This window comes from Sus scrofa, chromosome 9 (genome assembly GCF_000003025.6).
Source record: "Sus scrofa isolate TJ Tabasco breed Duroc chromosome 9, Sscrofa11.1, whole genome shotgun sequence".
In the NCBI taxonomy this organism is placed as follows: domain Eukaryota; kingdom Metazoa; phylum Chordata; class Mammalia; order Artiodactyla; family Suidae; genus Sus; species Sus scrofa.
Genome location: NC_010451.4, coordinates 66,097,096 through 66,115,804, shown reverse-complemented (window position 1 = coordinate 66,115,804; position 18,709 = coordinate 66,097,096). Strand labels below are relative to the sequence as shown.

The 18,709-nt window shown below is 54.7% G+C and overlaps 1 long non-coding RNA gene across 1 annotated transcript; it reads left to right on the top strand.

Moving 5' to 3' along the window:
* LOC110255468 lies at positions 381-4,261 on the top strand. The gene is made up of 2 exons (XR_002335786.1): positions 381-1,028; positions 3,920-4,261. It is a non-coding gene; the product is annotated as an uncharacterized LOC110255468 (long non-coding RNA).

Genomic DNA, 18,709 nt, shown 5'->3' with positions numbered 1-18,709 from the left:
AAAGTCTGACTTTGGGGGGCCCTTCTGACACTGACAGTTGGGACCATCACATCACCATGTCAAGCTGATGACCCTTGGGGTGGGCCAGCCTCAGCCAAACAGTCCTGGAAGACACTGGAAGGCAGGGCATAAAGACATTTCAAGACTATTAGTGCTTTGGAGTTCCCGTTGTGGCACGGCGGAAACAAATCCGACTAGGAACCATGAGGTTGTGGGTTCGATCCCTGGCCTCATTCAGTGGGTTAACGATCCATGTTGCCATGAGCTGTGGTGTAGGTCGCAGACGCGGCTCGGATCTAGCATGGCTGTGGCTGTAGCTCCGATGAGACTCCTAGCCTGGGAACCTCCACAGGACAGGTGCAGCCCTAAAAAGCAAAAAAAAAAAAAAAAAAAAAGACTATTAGTACTTCGACCCCTGAGTGCCCGTGACCCTCAAGTGCCTCAGAACCATTGGTAAATGCGAGGTGGCCCCTGTAGTTTTGAAAGGCGGGGGAGCCTCCCCTCTTTCTCCATTGATGGGCAAGCAGGATACCAGGGGGGCTGACTGGGCAAGCCCTCGAAGGCAGAGAGGACCTTGGCTCCAGATTCCAGGCACTTAGTAAGCCAGAGGGTGGAACTCAATCTCCTGCAGGCCAAGAAGGAGTTAATCTCCAAGGAGAACTGGGCTTCTTCCAGACTAGAGGCCTGTGCCCAGCTTTGCAGCTGCCAACTCCGGGAAGAAGGCCTGGGATCTGTAGTTTGTGTCACCACCCACCCTTGGCCCGCCTGTTTATCAACACAGTGCTGGAGACTACAGTTCCCAGAAACCTGCCGAGGCCAGGCTTGGGGAGAAGGGGTGGGGTGTGAGGCTCTAAGGCGGCTGCAGGGAGAGGGAGAGGGGAAGAGGTGGGGAGAGAAAACCCAATTCACTCCCTTTTTAATTCTTTCTCCTGGTGTGTCTGCTCCACCGCCCGAGCTAATCCCCCAAATCCGGTCTCCTAAGCCGCAGCTGCTTCCCTTCGCTGTGATGAATGGCTCGGGGAGGGAAGGTGAATTCATATTTTAATTACTGAGGCGCGGTGCTAAGGGGAGCTGGGGAGGGGGTGTGGGGGCTAGCATTGTTCTCCAGGCTGAGGGCACCCCTCCTCTCTGGGTCATTTCTCTTTTGGCCCTTTACCTGAGGTGGGGGTGGGGCGGGGTGCAGACGGGAGTGCCTTGCTGGAAGCTACTCGGCTTTGGGAGGTGAGGGGACGGGATGGGTGGGAGGGGGGAGAAAGAACAGGGGAGGGAATATATCCTTTTTGTTTGTCAGAGAATTCCAGGCTTGTCTCAACACTTGCAAATATCTCCCTACCCTTCCCACCCCCACTGCCGCCCCACTTCGATGAAGGACACAGCCAGAATTTGAGACACCTAGGAGTTTGGGATCTGCAAGCCTGGAGCCCTGTCCCCATCTTTGCTTCTAGCCAGCTCTGCATCCCTTTTCCTTTGGTTCTTCCACCATTCACACCGTCGATGACCCGCTGCCCCATTTTTGCTGAAGATGCTAGACTGGAGGACCCTGGAGGGTGTCGGTGGGGTCCTCCAAGAGAGAAGTAGGTCAGAAGAGAGTTTGGGGCAGCTCCCTGTGGCTGCGGATGCTGCTCTAAGGGTTGGTAGCGCTTCTGCACGGCCCCCACAAAGCTGAGGATCCTCTGCGGCCCCATACTGTCTTGGACCTGAGCTGGGAAGAGGCCAGAGAGGAGGATGGGAGAGAAATCGGGGCCAACAGCTTGCAATTAAATGCAGCCAACCGTGGGAGAGCAGACTTGGTCCCACGTCCCCCTCCTTTTCCTTCCTCTTCTGGTTATGGGGGCCCTTTCTCAAATCCTTAGCGCCTCCTGGGCTACAGGCATGGCAATTGGGTTGGAGGGGAAAGCCGCAGAGTGGGAGGTGAAGTCTCCATAGTGAGCACAGATGAGTGGGGAGCCCCCAGGTGCTGGTCTACTGGCTTCACTGAGTCCTCTGGACTCTGTCCATTTCAGCCATTCAGACCCCTTTCCCCTCGGGTAGAAACAGCCAGAGAAGGTTCATCAGATCAAGAACCTGGCTTCTCCAGGGAGCTCCCCAGCTCAGTGAGAAGAGATGGGAGATGAAGGCAGGTGTGTGTGTGTGTGTGTGCGTGTGTGTATGCACGCTCAGAGTAGAGACCACAGCCTGGGCAAAAGGGGTCCCCAAGTTCCTGCTGTCTGAACAGAGGGAATCTGCAGGGGAGGAGGGTGACCCACAGCAGGAGGGACAATGACACAGGACGGGACTCTCTGCCCCAGGTCTCTCCACTGGCCCAGGGACCTGTGTGCCATGGACAGAGCCCAGGCTGCCTCCAGGGCTTGGAGTCAATCACCTTGCAGTAAAGACCCTGCTGGGCCCTGGCCGAGACAGGGAGGACACCCAGGCACTTTGCATCTTTAAAGACCCGAGCAGAATAGCCAGGCTCCGCTTGCTATACTCTCTGCCCTGAAAAACAAGGACCTGGCACTGCCTGCCAGTGAGGCAGTTGGCTTTCAGACACCTCTTGGGAGCCAGGCTGCAGCCCGTAACCCAGCTCTGAGTGCCTTAATTCAACCTTCCTTTCCTCCCCCAACCCCCTTACCGGGAGCACAAAAAGTCAGCATGTTCTCATCTTTCCCCGAAGACCCCAGGGAGGCACAGTCACTTTAGGAGGTACTTTTTTTGCTGGTTTTAACCGCAGGCAGGCGTAGGAGAGGAAGGGAAGAGGATCTTTGCACCTTGGGACCTGAGACCTCGAGGGTGGGGGCAGGGGAGTGATGGTCAAAGCTACTTGCAGGGCTTGTTTTAGTCGTGAGTGCCTTCTCCAGATCAGATCGGTCGTGCCCGCCCGATTCCTCCCCGATGCTTGATGCTTTGTCGGGAGACCCTTTGATAGAGCCCCACCTCCTGCAGCAAAGAAGTGTCTGCATTGCAATTACTGATTACAAGGAAACCCACGCTCTCCCTCCCTCCTTTCTTCCTAGTCAGGCCAGGCTTCCGAGTGCCCTTTCAGCCCTTTAGCTTTGAACTATAAGTGGTAAACTTTGATTTACTTCCTGGAGCACTGAGATGAGGAAATGAAGGCCCAGAGAGGGACAGTCACTCGCCTAGGGCGACACAGCGGTGCCAGCGTCAGAGCCAGGAATAGAACCCAGGCCACCTAAGCCCCAGTTAAGATCCCTGTCTCTCTCTAGGTTCGTCACGGGAGGGATCCGGAGATAGCTGCGTTGGAGAGATCTAGAAATATAGTAGTTGTGTCTCAGCTCTGTCTATATATATATCCTGGAGATTGCTCTCTGCTCTCTATATATATTCCGGCAGAGCCGGTATGTGGATGGTGCTGGAAAGCGGGTGATTAAATAAGCAGTCTACCTACCCATGCTGACTCAAGCTGGGCTTCGTGCCCACCCAGCTGGCCATTGGAAATGCATTGCGCCTATTAATTACAGTCATTAGCCGTATTACCAGGACACTGAGAGGGAAGGGAGGGAAGAAATCCTGACAAGACCCACTCCACTGTAGGCACTGCGCTTGGTGAGGGCCTGCCCGCCAGCCGGGCTCTCTGCTCTGCCTGGGGGAACACGGAGGAAGTTTGTCCAAAGCTGGCCAGGAGTCACCACCTGGGCTCTGCCAGGTTCTCTCAACAACAATGGAAACCCTTTGCAGGGGTGCCTAACCCTGGGCGCCCGGGCCATCCTGTGCGATCTCTTTTGCAAGAGGGGCTAGGGCATGGCTCATGCTTGCCTCCCACGGACCCCTTCCTCTAGGTATCTGGGCTGCCCTCATGTCCTTCTCAGGGAGAGAAGTGCTTCCCGCCAGGCCCGGGATGCAAGCCTGACCTCCACACACGGTGCTTGCTTTTGTCCCGGCTGCTCTGCTGGAACTGATGGGAATGAACTGCCCCCTCCAGGGCAGGCCCAGCCCCAGAGGAAGGGCAGAGGAGTCAGCTGGAGGCTGGGGAGACCTAACGGATGTTGGGAGAAAGGGAACCTGTCACAGACTGAGAGCTGATCATCTGACGCCCCCTCCCGTGCCCCAGCCGGACAGCCACAGATACCCCTCCTCCCTCCCCCACCCCCCTTTTCCCTGGGCTGTGTCAGCTCAGCCACCAGCCTGGGGTAAATCCAGCCTCAGCCTCAACCTCAGACTGACTTGTGTGCCAGAGAAGAAAATATAGCCCTACCCATCCATGCTTACCTCCCAGCCCCTTCGCTCAGCATAGGTGCTCAATAAAATAGCTTATTGGTGAAAAGAAACTCTCTGCTGTCTGTTCTCTCCTGAGGAGCATGGGGATTTGTGTTGCCCAGAGCGGTCCAAGGAAGTACTTTCTGTTCCCTATAGAGTTCCTTTTTTTTTTTTTTTTCCGCCGTCTTTTTGCCTGTTCTAGAGCCGCTCCTGCAGCATATAGAAGTTCCCAGGCTAGGGGTCGAATCAGTGCTGTAGCCGCCGGCCTCCACCAGAGCCACAGCAATGCCAGATCCGAGCTACATCTGCAACCTCCACCACAGCTCACGGTAATGCCAGATCCTTAAACCCACCAAGCGAGGCCAGGGATCCTCATGGTTCCTAGTCGGATTCGTTAACCACTGCGCCACAACAGGAACTCCTCCCTGCAGATTTCTCTAAGGATTTCAGACAAATCGGGGCTGGGTAGGGAAGGGAGAGTCTGAGACTCAGTGCCAGGTGTCTGGGGAGAGGCTCTGCTGGATGAGGGAGTTTCTCCAAGGTCCCCAAAGTCCTGCTCTTGGATCACTGGACTGTGTGAAGTCCAGAAGCCAGGGAAAACCTCCACCTCCAACCTGTGTAAGGTGGCACAAGCCAGAGTTTATTTTGAGCTGACTTGCTGCCTGTTCCCCGCCACAGGTATGGTGACAGGTGAGGCCAAGGGGCGGGAGGGGAGCCAAGGCGGCCATGGCTGGGGCCTTCTCTTCCCTAACCCTGGATTCACTCAGGCTCCTGCTTGAGGAATGACGTCAGCTCCACACAGACCAGGAAACAGTGAGGTTTCAAAGAAGCTGTTGTTTGGCAGCGCACCCCCTGCCCCCAGCACAGGTCTGGCCCCAGGGGCAGCCTCGGGGAGTGGCAGGGACTCGCCAGACCTGGAGGGGGCTCCAGGATGTTAACCCAGCTTGCTTCTCTCTCCTGCCTTCCTCCTGCCCCCCTTCCTCCTCTGCCTCTCCCCGCAGATCTTCTCTGGTGAGCAGCCCCCCAGCCTGGCCTAGGGCATGCCCCAGTTCACTTTCGCTTGCTTCTGTGGCCTCCACGGTTTCTGCAAGATGAAGAGGAAGAAGGAGGAAGTTCACAGAGAGCGGGAAACGGCGGTGTGAGCAGAACCAGGGCCCCTCCTTCAGCACCCCCCAGCAGGTCCCAGGCCTGAGGCACCCACTTCCGGCTGAGGCTCCAGCAGGACGTCTCCGGCTGGCCCTGGCCAGGGCTCTTCTCAGGCCACCTGACCACCTGACTCCATCTAACCTGAGGGCATCAGCCCCCCCAACCATGTGCCCCGGCCTCCCCCTGCCCCTGAGTTTCCAACCCCTACGACCTCCCTGGAGAGAGGCCCCCATCACACCAGGGGCAGCCCAGGACCTGCTGTGTGCCTTCCAGGGATGGAGGCGCCCTGGGGAGGCCCCGAAACAGCTTCTTCCTGCCCTGAGGGCCCCAGGGACTCTGCTTGGGGTAACCACTTCCTGGAGAGCTGTTGCTAAATAGGAAACTGACTGCTCTGCCAGACAAACTCCCAGCAGCCTGGACCCTGGGGAGGCCTCAGGCAGGTGGAGGTGTGAGCCACCTCCCTCCTCACCTCCCAGCCCCCCCAGGATGGAGCCTCTCCAGGATCTGAGGCAGGAGGCTCCGCAGAGCTCAGGGCTTGAGCCAGGTCTACAGAGTGTGGCTGGGAGAGGCTTTACCCACCCACCCCCAGTCCCACCCATCCCCTCCCAGCATCCCCCTTGGGCCAAGCCTGAGGGAGGCCACCTGGTTGTGAGTAGTGTGGCCATGAGTAGGGACCCTGAGAGGCCTCAACTCGCAGTAGGAAGCCAGCTCTGTGGCTCCTCCACACCCCAGAAGGCAGCCTTCCTTCCCTCCAGCCTGGCCTCTCTGCTCACACACCTCCACTATGCCTCCTCTGACCCAGCAGCAGCACAGATGGGGTGGGGTGGGGTGGGGATGGGGGGCTCTTCGCCAGGCCTGACTCCCCTCCTCAGGGACTGTCTTGGGGAGCCAGGCTGAGGGACCCCTCTCCTGGACCAGCCCCAGCCCCCCTTTACTCTCCTGTCTCTTTGCTTCCCTCACCTGCCCCCCTTCTCAGAAGCCATAAGAGGGCATTGCTTGCATGTGGTGCCTTTGGGGGACACTGGGGGGAGGGGCCTTCTAAGACTCCCCTCGACTTTTCCCCTCATCTCACTCCCAGCCTATTTCCAGGAGGTAGGAAGCAAACGAAAAACCTTCTCCTTCCGCGCCTTCCTGCCTTCCTCCCCGCTTCCATTTAGGCATAACTCAGCCTTCTGTCACTGTGCCTGGACCTCTCAGGGGCTAGAGGGTCACACACACAGCAGTGCCAGCCGCAGAGACATGAGGCAGCTTCTGGAGCTTTAGCACGTCTGCCCTCTACTTCATCCCGGGAACAAGTCAGGCCAGGAATAAAGTCAGATTCCCCTCTGGCCTCAGGGACAGGATAACCTTTTGGACCCATAACAGCAAGTGATCTGGGTAGAGGAAGTCAGGGTCCCCGGAGAGGAGGGGCTGTGGACCCCTTTCCTTGGAACGCGGACCTCTCTTGACCTCCTCTGCTGGCTCATCCAGAAGCCAGGGTGTGTTCTTTATTTTTTATTTTATTTTATTTTTTTGTCTTTTTAGGGCCACACCCGTAGCATGTGGAGGTTCCCAGGCTAGGGGTCGAATCGGAGCTGTAGCCACAGCCACAGCAACACCAGATCCGAGCCGAGTGTGCGACCTACACCACAGCTCACGGCAACGCCAGATCCTTAACCCACTGAGCGAGGCCAGGTATTGAACCCGCAACCTCATGGTTCCTAGTCGGATTCGTTTCCGCTGTGCCACAACAGGAACTTCAGGGTGCGTTCTATATCCTAGCAGCCTCTGCCTGTACCACTCATGGCCCACACTCAGGGGCATTTCCTGGGCTTCTGGCAGATTGGGTGGCATCCAGGGCCTCTTTGTGAAGCTAGAGCGCAGCGAAAGATTTTTCTCCTCCCATCCTGCTTTGCCTCCACGGCCCAGCCCCAGCCTTCCACAATCTGTTATTTCCCTTTATATCCAAAGAATTATAAACAGAAGTCCTTCCCCCAAGGAAGGAGCAGTAAATAGGCCAACAGGGTCACAATGGACAGAGGAAAAACTCCCTGCTTCTTCAGCCTCTTGGACAGTAGAGGCCTGGGCAAAGAGATGGCGGAAAAGCTTTCAACGGTCCCCACCTCTAGGGCAGGTGCATCCCTAGCGGTTGCCTGGGAGGCTGCAGCCCCAGCGAAGTTACTCCTGTGGTGGAAGCGGAAATTGTACCCCTGGAGACAGAGGTGTTGCGTGTTCTGTCCTGACCACAGGGGCTCCCCCAGAGAAAAGGTCAGAAGGGTGGGAGACATATGTAGGAGGGGATGGCAAACCAGATCTCCCCCACTGCGCTCTCCCGGGATCTCAGTTGCAGGGGGTTGGCCCTGAGCCGGTCCAGAGAGCTGCCCCCCCTCCGGGGGTGGGGGGGAGGACTCCATCAGCTTTGGAGGGATACTGGGTACCTTGAGACCCTGCTGTGGAAACATGGAGAGGTCCCAAGGTCAAGGGCCCAGCCATCCCTGCAGACAACTGCCCTTAGCCTCCAAGCTGTGGCCCCCTTTTCATCCAGGGCTGAGGTTGAGGTCAACCCTGCAGCTAAGAAGGAGGCGGCAGCAGCTTCTTAGCCAGACTCACCCCACAAGCTAATGTCCCTCAGTTTCCTTCTCAGGAAAATGGGGACTTGATTCCTCTCAGCAGCTGGAAAGTAAGCCCGGGGGTTTAATCCCCAAAGGCAGAAGGAACCGCAGCATCCCCAGACTATGTGCTCCAGGCTTCTGTTCCTTTCGGATGTGGTGTTGGGGGGTGTGGCCGCCTTGCTTCCTGCCCTGAGTCTCACTCCTTCCCAGAGCTCAGGTTGGACTCTTTGATCCTCGCTGTTTCTAACTCCCTCACCTCCAAAGTTCTCTTCCAGACACCGTCCTTGAGGTGGGGGCCAGGAGCTCCAGGACTGAGGTGGGGGATGGGGAGGGGCTGCTGCAGGTCTTGCTGCAAGGCACTGAGTCATTACAGAGGGGTGAGAGGCCTCGGTTTTCCCATCTGTAACAGGGAGAGCTGCCTAAACCCATTTCCCCTCCTGTGATGTGGGCTGCTGGGGGGCGGGTAAAGAGATATGAAGGGTGATTGAGGCTCTTGTGACTTGACTGTTACCTGGGACCCTGGCCCTAGGGACCCCCGAGGGGCTCTGGTCTCAGGTTGAAGTCCTTTTAAAATTAGAATGTAGTTTTCTTCTCCAGTCTCAGAGAAGGGCTTTTTGAATGTAGCATATGGATCAATGGGAATATATAGGGAGATTGTTATTCTTTTTTTTTTTTTGTCTTTTTGCCTTTTCCAGGGCCACTTCCCTGGCATATGGAAGTTCCCAAGCTAGGGGTCTAATTGGAGATGTAGCCACCGGCCGATGCCAGAGCCACAGCAGTTCAGGATCCGAGCCACGTCTGTGACCTACACCACAGCTCACGGCAACGCTGGATCCTTAACCCACTGAGGAAGGCCAGGGATCGAACCCGCAATCTCATGGTTCCTAGTCAGATTCGTTAACCACTGTGTGTGCCACGACGGGAACTCCAGGGAGATTGTTATTCTTAGGGGGGGAAAAAAAAGCAATAATTCAACTAACCGAAACATGCATGAAGTAGCACAGCGGGATGCAAAGAGCACTGAGCCCAGAACCAGGTTTCCTGGGTTCTAGCCCTGCTTGGACACCAATGATGGTGCGACATATTAGGTTAATGATGTCCTATTTCTGGGATTCGTTTTCCTCAACTCTAAAAGAAGGGACTTGCACTAACATCCTCTAAGTCCCCTCCAGGGTCCAGGGCTCCGTGGACCCTGGGAAGTTGAACATCAGTGGGGCTCAGGGCCGTGGAACCAGAAGGTTGCAGGTTTCCTGTGCCCAGCTGCTGTGCTTTTTTTTTTTTTTGGTCTTTTTACGGCCATACCCGCGGTATATGGAGGTTCCCAGGCTAGGGGTGGAATCAGAGCTACAGCTGCCGGCCTACGGCACAGACACGGCAACGCCAGATCCTCAACCCGCTGAGCAAGGCCAGGGATTGAACCTACAACCTCATGGCTCCTAGTTGGATTCGTTTCCACTGTGCCAAGACGGGAACTCCCCAGCTTCTGTGCTTTGTGTGTGCAGTAAGTGCATAGGGAGGGTGGAGAGGAGTGACACCGTAGATCTATGAAAAGGTGGGAGGAGTGAGAGGGAAAGCCAAGACATAGAGCTTGCTTTCTCCCACCAGCATCCTCCCCAGCACTCCCTGCCCCGGAGAGCCAGGACGCCCTGCAGTCCTTCTCCCTTCCTCCCTTCCCTCCCTTCCAGGACTCCAACTCCCAGCCCTGACTGGGCCATGCACCACTTTTTGGGCACTCTCTCTCTGATCGCCATACACAGCTTGCAAGTGGATCTCAAGGACTCATCCCTGTCCCGTTTATGCAACTCTTTGCACAGCTGCTAATGAGCCCATCCCCAAGCTGACTGACCACCCCCCTCATTACCTTGCCTTCTGCAAGAGGAAGTGCCTCAGGCTGCAATCTGCTGTCTACAGACTGAATGCGCATTTCACCCCATGGTTTGGGATGTGCCAGTGGCGGGATGGGCTGGTGACCGCCTTTGGATGAAGAGTTGCAGCCCTCAGTCTCCCTGCACTCTGCCCCTGCTGACTCCTGACCTCAGCAACTTGCTTCCTCTCTCCCAGCCTCTATATGAAGTGGCGGTGAGACCCATTTCCTCCCTACCTCACAGGAAGGCAAGCATTGCAAGAGTACATTGCATTGGATGTGTCTGAGTGTGGCTTGAATGTCTGGGGACACTTGGTTCACAATCACGAAGATGGGCTTTCGCCAGAGAAGGAAATCTCAGACCCCTGGGTTTGGTGGGCTCCTTGCAGGCTGGTCCAGAAACAGTGATGCTCACCCTGAAGTGGTGGCAGCTGTGTCTGGCAGGTGAGGAGGCTGACACCGCCACCCGAACTAAGAACCAGCATCTGATCCCAAAGAATGAATGTGTCATCCTTCAGACACAAAAGCAAGAGCTAGAGGCAGCTATCCTGCCATAACCCTGTTCCCAATGCAAACAGCTCCCTAAGGCCAAGTCGCTGAACAAGAGAGGAAGCGGGGGTCGGGGTCTCCCCAGATCAGTGCCCACTGTGGTGGGCTGCTGTGGCCAGTAGCCTGGGATCAGAACCGCAGACACTGAAGATGAAACAAGAAACCTTGGCTGTTCACAGGGGAACCCATCCACAGGAGGGTGAAGTATGGGGGCCACCCTGGACATCCCTGGATGAACATGAGGAAGAAATTCCAAAAGCGAGGAGCCCCCCAACAGGGCCACCCAGGCTCTGGCAGAAACCTCAGGCTTTGGGGTTTGAGGGTTTCCTAGTGGGCTACTGGTCTGTCTCCCGCCCCCATTGGGCAGGCTTCCCTTCTCCCTGAACTCATTCCCGTGTTCCATTCGAGAGGCGGGAGGAAGGCTGGAGGGGGAGATGGCAGGACCCAGAGATCCTCAGGACGCTCCCAGCCTTCGTTGCCATGGCAACACTGCTATTTTTATCCCAATTGTTCATGATGCTCAAAGCTCTGACTTTCTCTGTTCCAGAGAGGCCAAGGCTGGCTTCTGCCCTCATCCTTCAATTCAGTATCTTCTCCCAGAGGCCTGAAAGGGGACGAGAGTAACGGAGGAAAACAGGAACTCACTAGGTCACCCCTCAACCAGGGGAACTGTCTGACACTGGTTTGTCTCTGCCCTCCTGAGCCCTCGGTGTTCTAGCTGGCTTAGGCGCTCAGTTTTAGGTTTTCAACAAGATCAAAACTCCCCATGGTCTCCCTGAGAGGCTGTTCTGGAGAAAAAAGGAAGAGCGACTACTTGCGATGTTTACCCTACACAGCTACGAGGCTGGGGCTGCTGCCCTTCTTGGGAAACTCAGACCTGGTTCTGAAGAAGGTCCCGTTGATCAAAGTCTACCTCCGACCTTTGGAAGAGGCTAGAGATCTAGCTAAGTTTGGTAAATGAGCCATCAGATAGACTTCACATCGCTGGAGAGCCTAAACCAGCACCTCGCTTTTCTCTGCCCCTCCACCAGAGAACTGGGGCATTTGGGCTTCATGCCCTCATCCAGTCTTGATGCCCAAAGCTAGTTAGCATGTCGTCTCGAGGCGAAAAAGCAGCCTCCTGGGTTCCTCTCTTTCCCTCCGTGCTTCTCTCCAGGGGCATGAGGTCTTAAACTTTGGTGACACGCTTGAAGGCAGGGTTGGAGGGAAGGATGTCTTAGTCCCTCCTCCCTGGCCCAGGCTCTGGTCCTCTCCCTGTGCCCCACCCACCCCCGTGGCAAGTCCCCCTGAGAGCCAATGGTGCTAACCTTCCCCACCTCTACGCTCTGATGGTCAGTGAGATTTGAGCCCAGCTGCTGGACCATGACCCCGCAGACAGGTGCAGGCCTTAACCCTAGAAAGGCGAGATCACATTCTGTTGGGCTCTGGCCCTGAGGTTCTGCTGCAGATGAACTGACTCCTGGATGGCTAATTTTTCGAGGGTGGCTGGGACCTATTTACCAAGGCTCTAATTGGTTTCATTTTGGCTCAAGATGCATGGTTTCCCAAATCTATGCACCTGGAGTAAGCAAATGCTGCTCTGTTAATTGCTGTAATAAACAGACTTTATTATATCCCTTTGCAGTAAATGAATTATGTTGTCAGGGGAGATGGGGCATCCGTGTTTATTTCACACGGTGATATACGCCGGCAGCAGAAGCTGAAACATTTATTCCCAGCAACTCTGCTGGGGCGAAGGGAGACTGGGAGGAAGAGGAAAAGGGACATAAAGCGAGGTGATGGGGCCTGGGAGGAGGCTTCGGGAGGCACACTGGGCGCCTGGGGCTGTGTGCTATCTAGAAACTGAAGGAACACAGGTCTCCTGCTTCTTGGCATCTCAGAGAAACAGTGGGATCAAGCTGGCTAGAGGACATGGGGTGAGGAGCAGGCAGGGTGGTTTGGGACTACAGTATGCTCACATAGACATAAAGGTGCTTTTATTTTTTTATAGGAGAATAAATACCTTTACTTGAACCTTTCAGGACTTCTGAAAGAACAAATAGGAATTTTCAGACTGACAAGGAAAGATGCTAGAAGATGACATACCATTAGGAGCAAGAATGATTCTTTCAGGAGTTCCCACTGTGGCTCGGTAGGTTAAGAACCCAACTGGTACCCATGAGGATGTGGGCTCCATCCCTGGTCTCACTCAGTGGGTTAAGGACCCCTGAATTGCTGCAAGCTGCAGCATAGGTCAAAGATGCAGCTCTGATCTGGCCTTGCTGTGACTGTGGCGTAGGCCGGTGGCTGCAGCTCTGATTTGACCCCTGGCCTGGGAACTTCCATAGGCTGCAGGTGCAGCCGTAAAAAGAAAAAAGGGAAATAAAATTTTAAAAATTTATGTTTAAACATAAAGAATGATTATCATTTGATATGAACATATCAGTACAACTATTTTTTTTTTTTTTTTGTCTGTCTTTTTGCCATTTCTTGGGCCTCTCCCACGGCATATGGGAGGCTCCCAGGCTAGGGGTCAAATCGGAGCTGTAGCCGCCAGCCTACGCCAGAGCCACAGCAATGCTGGATCCGAGCCGCGTCTGCGACCCACACCACAGCTCACGGCAACGCTGGATCGTTAACCCACTGAGCAAGGACAGGGACCGAACCCGCAACCTCATGGTTCCTAGTCGGATTCATTAACCACTGCGCCACAATGGGAACTCTCCCAATACAACTAATTTTTAAAAGAATTATTATATCCTAACTCCACTTTGATTGTAGGGCTGGTGATTTCTAAATTATCACTGAAGCAAGAAGCCCTGAGGGGGCCAGAGAACTAGAGCCATCAGGTCTAAGCCCAAAGCCAGCATCCTGTAAGGTATGATGTGGCTTGGGGCACAATGAGGCTGAAGTGTCACACGCTGCTCCATGGTTTAGTTCAGCAGGTTGACTGTTCCGGAAAAGGGCTGCCCCTTCTCCTGGTGCAGCCACCACTGTGCCAGCTGGCACTAAAGCACTCAGCAGCGGTCACTAAATGGTCTGGGACAACTCAGTACCCCCACACCTTTCAGGAGTCTTCAGGAGTTAGCTGGGGTGCCTGGCCCTTCTGCTCTCAGTCCCCTAGTCCCCTAGTCCTTACCCCCTGGTGTGGAGAAGAGCGTGCTGTGCTCTGCCGTCAATTCAATCCGTCCCATCAATATCAATTCCTGACCATGCACAGCCCTCTGGGAGGAACCGTAGGAGACACACAGGGAAATCAGACATTGCCCTGCCCCTCGAGTTACTCATAATTTTAAAAAAAAGCAGGGAGTTCCCATCGTGGCACAGTGGTTAACGAATCCGACTAGCAACCATGAGGTTGCGGGTTCGGTCCCTGCCCTTGCTCAGTGGGTTAACGATCCGGCGTTGCCATGAGCTGTGGTGTAGGTTGCAGACGCGGCTCGGATCCAGTGTTGCTGTGGCCCTGGTGTAGGCCAGCGGCTTCAGCTCCAATTAGACCCCTAGCCTGGGAACTTCCATATGCCGAGGGAGCGGCCCAAGAAATGGCAAAAAGACAGGAAAAAAAAAAAAGCAACATGCTGAGGCTTAAAGGATGCAAGATGCAAGATACAGAATACAAGCAAAGTGGCTATGAGGCTTCGGGGGCCTGAGAGCATCACTATTTGGAGTTTAGAGGGATCACGGGAGGCATCACAGTGGAGGTGGAATCGGAGCTGAGACTTTTTTTTTTTTTTTGGCTGCACCTTCGGCATGCAGATGTATCTGTACCAGGGTTCTACCCTGTGCCACAGCAGTGACCGGAGCCATAGCAATGACAAGGCCAGATCCCTAATCCTCTGAGCCACCAGGAATTCCTGAGCTGAGACTAGAAGGATGGAGAGGAAAGTATGTTCACAGATCTCAGGACCCCTCTCTTTTCTTGGCCAACATCTACAGACATTGGCCCACATTTGCCTATATGCACATCCAGAGCCAGCAGTGACCTTGCAAGCAGTACAACTATCAGCAGAACAAATATCAGTACAACTATTTTTTAAAAGAATTATTGTATCCTAACTCCACTTTGATTGGAGGGCCTGTGATTTCTAAATTATCACTGAAGCAAGGAGCCCTGAGGGGGCCAGAGAACTAGAGCCATCAGGTCTAAGCCCAAAGCCAGCATCCTGTAAGGTATGATGTAGCTTGGGGCACGATGAGGCTGGCTGGGCCCTGTTGCTCCCAAATTCCTTTCCTCTCCAGGAGTCTGACACCTGACATTCCAGTAGCCCTTTTCCATCAGGCTTTGATTCCCTGGGGCTTGTCATCCAGGAGAGAGGTGAACTCAAGGAAGTTATCAGGCATTTGCCCCACAGCATCAGTGAATACATCCGAGTCCCTCCTGGAGCAGATTTCATTAGGAGCAGGTTTCATTCAGACGAGGGGAAAGCACAAGAGCATCAGTGAGCATTGGGCCCCCAGCCAGTGAGGATGCAGTGAGCGTGGGCACCTGATAGGGGAAAGGGGGCAAAGGCAGGGGTAGCTGGGAGCCCTGACAATGAACTTCTCCTATCATACAGCTTTGCCCAGCCAGGTCTGCAGTCCATGCATTCTTAAGCTCCTGCCCTCTCTAGACCTCCTCCCTCCTTTTCTCTTTCTCTTCCTGCAGCTCTCCAAGTACTACCTCTTTCCAAAGGATGTCCCATCATGTCCCAGCCCTCTGCCTAGGTCCAGAAGACTGGGGAGAAAGGCATGGGCTGGCTGTCCCAAAGCTGCTGGGTTTTTTTTTTTTTTTTTCTCCTTTTTAAGGTTGCACCTGCAGCATATGGAAGTTCCCAGGCTAGGAGTTGAATTGGAGCTACAGCTGCCGGCCTACGCCACAGTCACAGCAATGCTGGATCATGAACCCCATGGATCAAGGCCAGGGATTGAACCTGCATCCTCATGAACACTGTGTCAGGTTCTTAATCCCTGAGCCACAATGGGAACTCCAACTGCTGCTGTGTTTTTGCCCTGACTCTGCACCAGCTAAGATGCTTGTTGATGGCCAGACAGACACCTGACTTTGTCCGGGCCCCAGTTTCCCTACTTACAGAATGGGTGAATCTCTGCCTCCACCTTCCCTCTTCTCAACTGGCTGGCACACGGGTGGTGGGGGGTGGTGGCACAAGACCTGGATTCTCGAGTTCCGTGGTGGCTCAGTGGGTTACAGATCTGGCATTGTCACTGTTATGGCTCTAGTGACACCACTGCTCTGGTGCCGGTTTGATCCCTAGTCTGGGAACATCTGCATGTCCTGGGACTGACAAGAAAGAAAGAAAGCCAGATGGACAGACAGACAGCCTCTGCATTCTGATCTTGAGAACTCATTCTCCCCAAACCTCTGTTTTCCATATGTAAAATGCAGATAATAATGCCCGCCCCATTACTTTTTAAAATTATTATTATTATTATTATTATTTGTCTTTTTGCCTTTTCTAAGGCCGCTCCCGTGGCATATGGAGGTTCCCAGGCTAGGGGTCAAATTGGAGCTGTAGCAACGCTGGATCCGAGCTGTGTCTGCGACCTACACCACAGCTCACAGCAACACCGGATCCTCAACCCACTGAGCAAGGGCAGGGACCCAACCGCAACCTCACGGTTCCTAGTCAGATTCGTTAACCACTGCGCCAGGACGGGAACTCAAAATTATTTTTATGGTCACACCTGGGGCACAGGGATCAAACCCCTGCCTCCTCAGCGACCAGCGACCCAAGCCACCCCAGTCAGATTCATAACACGATTGTGCCACAGCAGGTACTCCACCTCACACATGTTTTTGAGGATCAAATAAGATAGCATATACTATTGGACTTCCCGTGTGGCTCACAACAAGATAGCATATACTCAAGTGCTTACCCTCCTCCGTGCCTGGCACAGACCAGGAGTTCCACACAAGTTAATTGAATGGACTGGTTGAAAATTAAAAATGGCAGGAGATTTTGCACCGCTCACACATTGTACCGCCTCTGGCATGGTGCTGCGGTGTGCTGAAGGTCAGCTGGGGTTCCTGTAATTTCTGAGTCTCTCCACTCCTCACCCTCCTGCCCCCGCAACTCGCTGAGGCATCTCGCGCAAGTCACTTCCCTCTGCCGCATTTTGGGGAGCATCCTGCAGGCGGCGCTCTCCCATCATCTCAGCCTCAGCGGAGTTGGGGCTGGGGTAGGAAGCGAGGGGCGAGGGAAAGTGTGAAGGAAAAACAGCCCCACGCGTCGCTCACATATTTACATCTGAACTGTCAAAATAGTTATTTTTAAGTCGAGTTCCGTCTGCTGCGGGTTTCAAATCGAGCAGGGCGGGGGCGGGGGCGCCCTGCTGGGGAGCGGTGGGGGTGGGGGCGGGCGCACCAGGCTTAACGCGCCTGCTCAGAGCTGCTCCCGCGCGGGGGCTCCCTGGCGATGCGTGTACTTGCGGCTCTGCGCGCGTGGGTGCAGCCTCTTCCTTTCGCCACTTTGCACACCCAGCTTTGGGAGCTACAGAAACCGTCGGTGATCTGCCATTCCTGGCTTTCCAGACCTAGTGGGAAGGCTTCCCCTGTCTCGAGAGAAACACACATCTCATTCTAGCCAAGATGGGGATCCGTCCTGTTCTCCCCGTCCACTGAACAGGCGGTTCAATGGCTTTGTCCACCTGCCCCAGTCTGTAATAACCCTCAGCCTGGAAGTTCTTCTCCATGGCTGACCATCAGCCCTTCTAGCTACACAATAGGCCCGTTCCAACTCTAAAGTATAGACCTCATGGGCTCCAGATCCAGGTCTCCTGTTTTGAGGACCAGCGCCCCCATCCCCACGTGGCCATCCACGCCACCGCCCTTCCCAGGAAGAAAGCGACTGAGACGTTCATCAGGAGCTGGTCGACATTTGGGTGGGCCAGAAGCTAAGGCCCCCCCCTTGGGTCTGCAGGCAGCGGTGAGAATGACTTAGCCTTAAATGTCAGGAATGGCAAGAATTCATTTTTCTCTGCAAAGTGAAGGGCCTGCGGGTTTGACACTCGTGACGCTTCTTTCTGGCTCGCTCACTCGCTCCCTCAGGGGCAGTGGGATTTGAGACAGACGCTGGCTGGCTCTGCTGCCATCAATATGTGTTCCAGCCCTGTCCGATGTCTGCTCGGTAATGAGTGGTGTTTGGGAATGTCACCTCTGTTAATGGGGAAGCGGCACCTGTGCACAGCCGGAGCCACCTCTCTGTCTTCATTAGGCAGTCCGCAGCCTGGCTGCCGCCACCCTCGCTGGGTGACAGATGACAGGGATGAGGAGTGAGAGCAAGCAGCCTCCTGCTGTCCAGGATTCATTCCCAGACGATGACCCCAAATGACCGTCCCTGCTGGCCCCCTCCCCCAAGAGACAGCTGGAAAAAATACCCTTCTAGGGCAAGGTGCAGCAAGGACAGATAATGGCTAAAAATCAGACAAAAGAGAGCAGAAGAGTCATTTCCAGAAACAGACACCTGCCCTAACTGCTGTGGTCTCCTCTCTAGATTGCATTTTAAGATCTTCCCCTCCCCCACCCAGCTGTCTTCATAGGCCCCCTTTTATGTTCTTTCTAAGGCATCTGTGCACCAGGCAGAAGTCACAGGATGAGGGTATAACACTGTTCTAATTCCAGATTTCCCTCTAGCCAGGCCTGTGTATGGCCTCCCAGCAAAATCCTGCTCCCTTGAAAGCTCAGCCCTCATAGCTGCCTGCAACAAGGGGCATTGAGATGAGCCAATCCCCAAATGGCATGGGACACTGACATGGCTTCAGAGGGCCTCTGCTATCATGATCAAATCATCACCGTGGTTACTCTGTTCCTCTGGGTGGGCTCAGTGTTCCCCTGCCCTGAGGCTGTGGGCATCTTTGTCTCCCCGACTGGCCAAGCAAGTTAAGCTGGACTCAGAAGTGTCCTGCCATACTGCCTGTGTGTTGGAGGTGGAAGTGGGCTGGCCCTGCTTTGGGCAGTCGGAAGTGGTAGTGGTGACCACTTGGAATCGCCTGAGGAACTGTCTCATCCAAAAGTTGCATGGGGAGTTCCCTGGTTAAGGATCTGACGTTGTCACTGCTGTAGCTCAGGTCACTGCTCTGGCTGGGATTTGATCCCTGGCTCGGGAACTTCTGCATGCTGTGGGTGCTGCCAGAAAAACAGAAGTTGCATGGATAGTTTGTTTCTGGACTGGGGCTAGTGGTAGATGTGGCTTCGATTTGCCAGGCCCTCACTTTAAAAGGCTGGGAGTCTGGACTCTTCCCATTATTCCTCTTCCCTGACTCAGTGAAGGGCACTTCTGTCCACTAGATACTCGAGCCAGAACACATCCAATTGAATTCAAGCCAGAAGTGATCCTGACACCCCCAGTCCCCACCCTATACTCAATCCGTCCTAATATCCTAGTGGCTC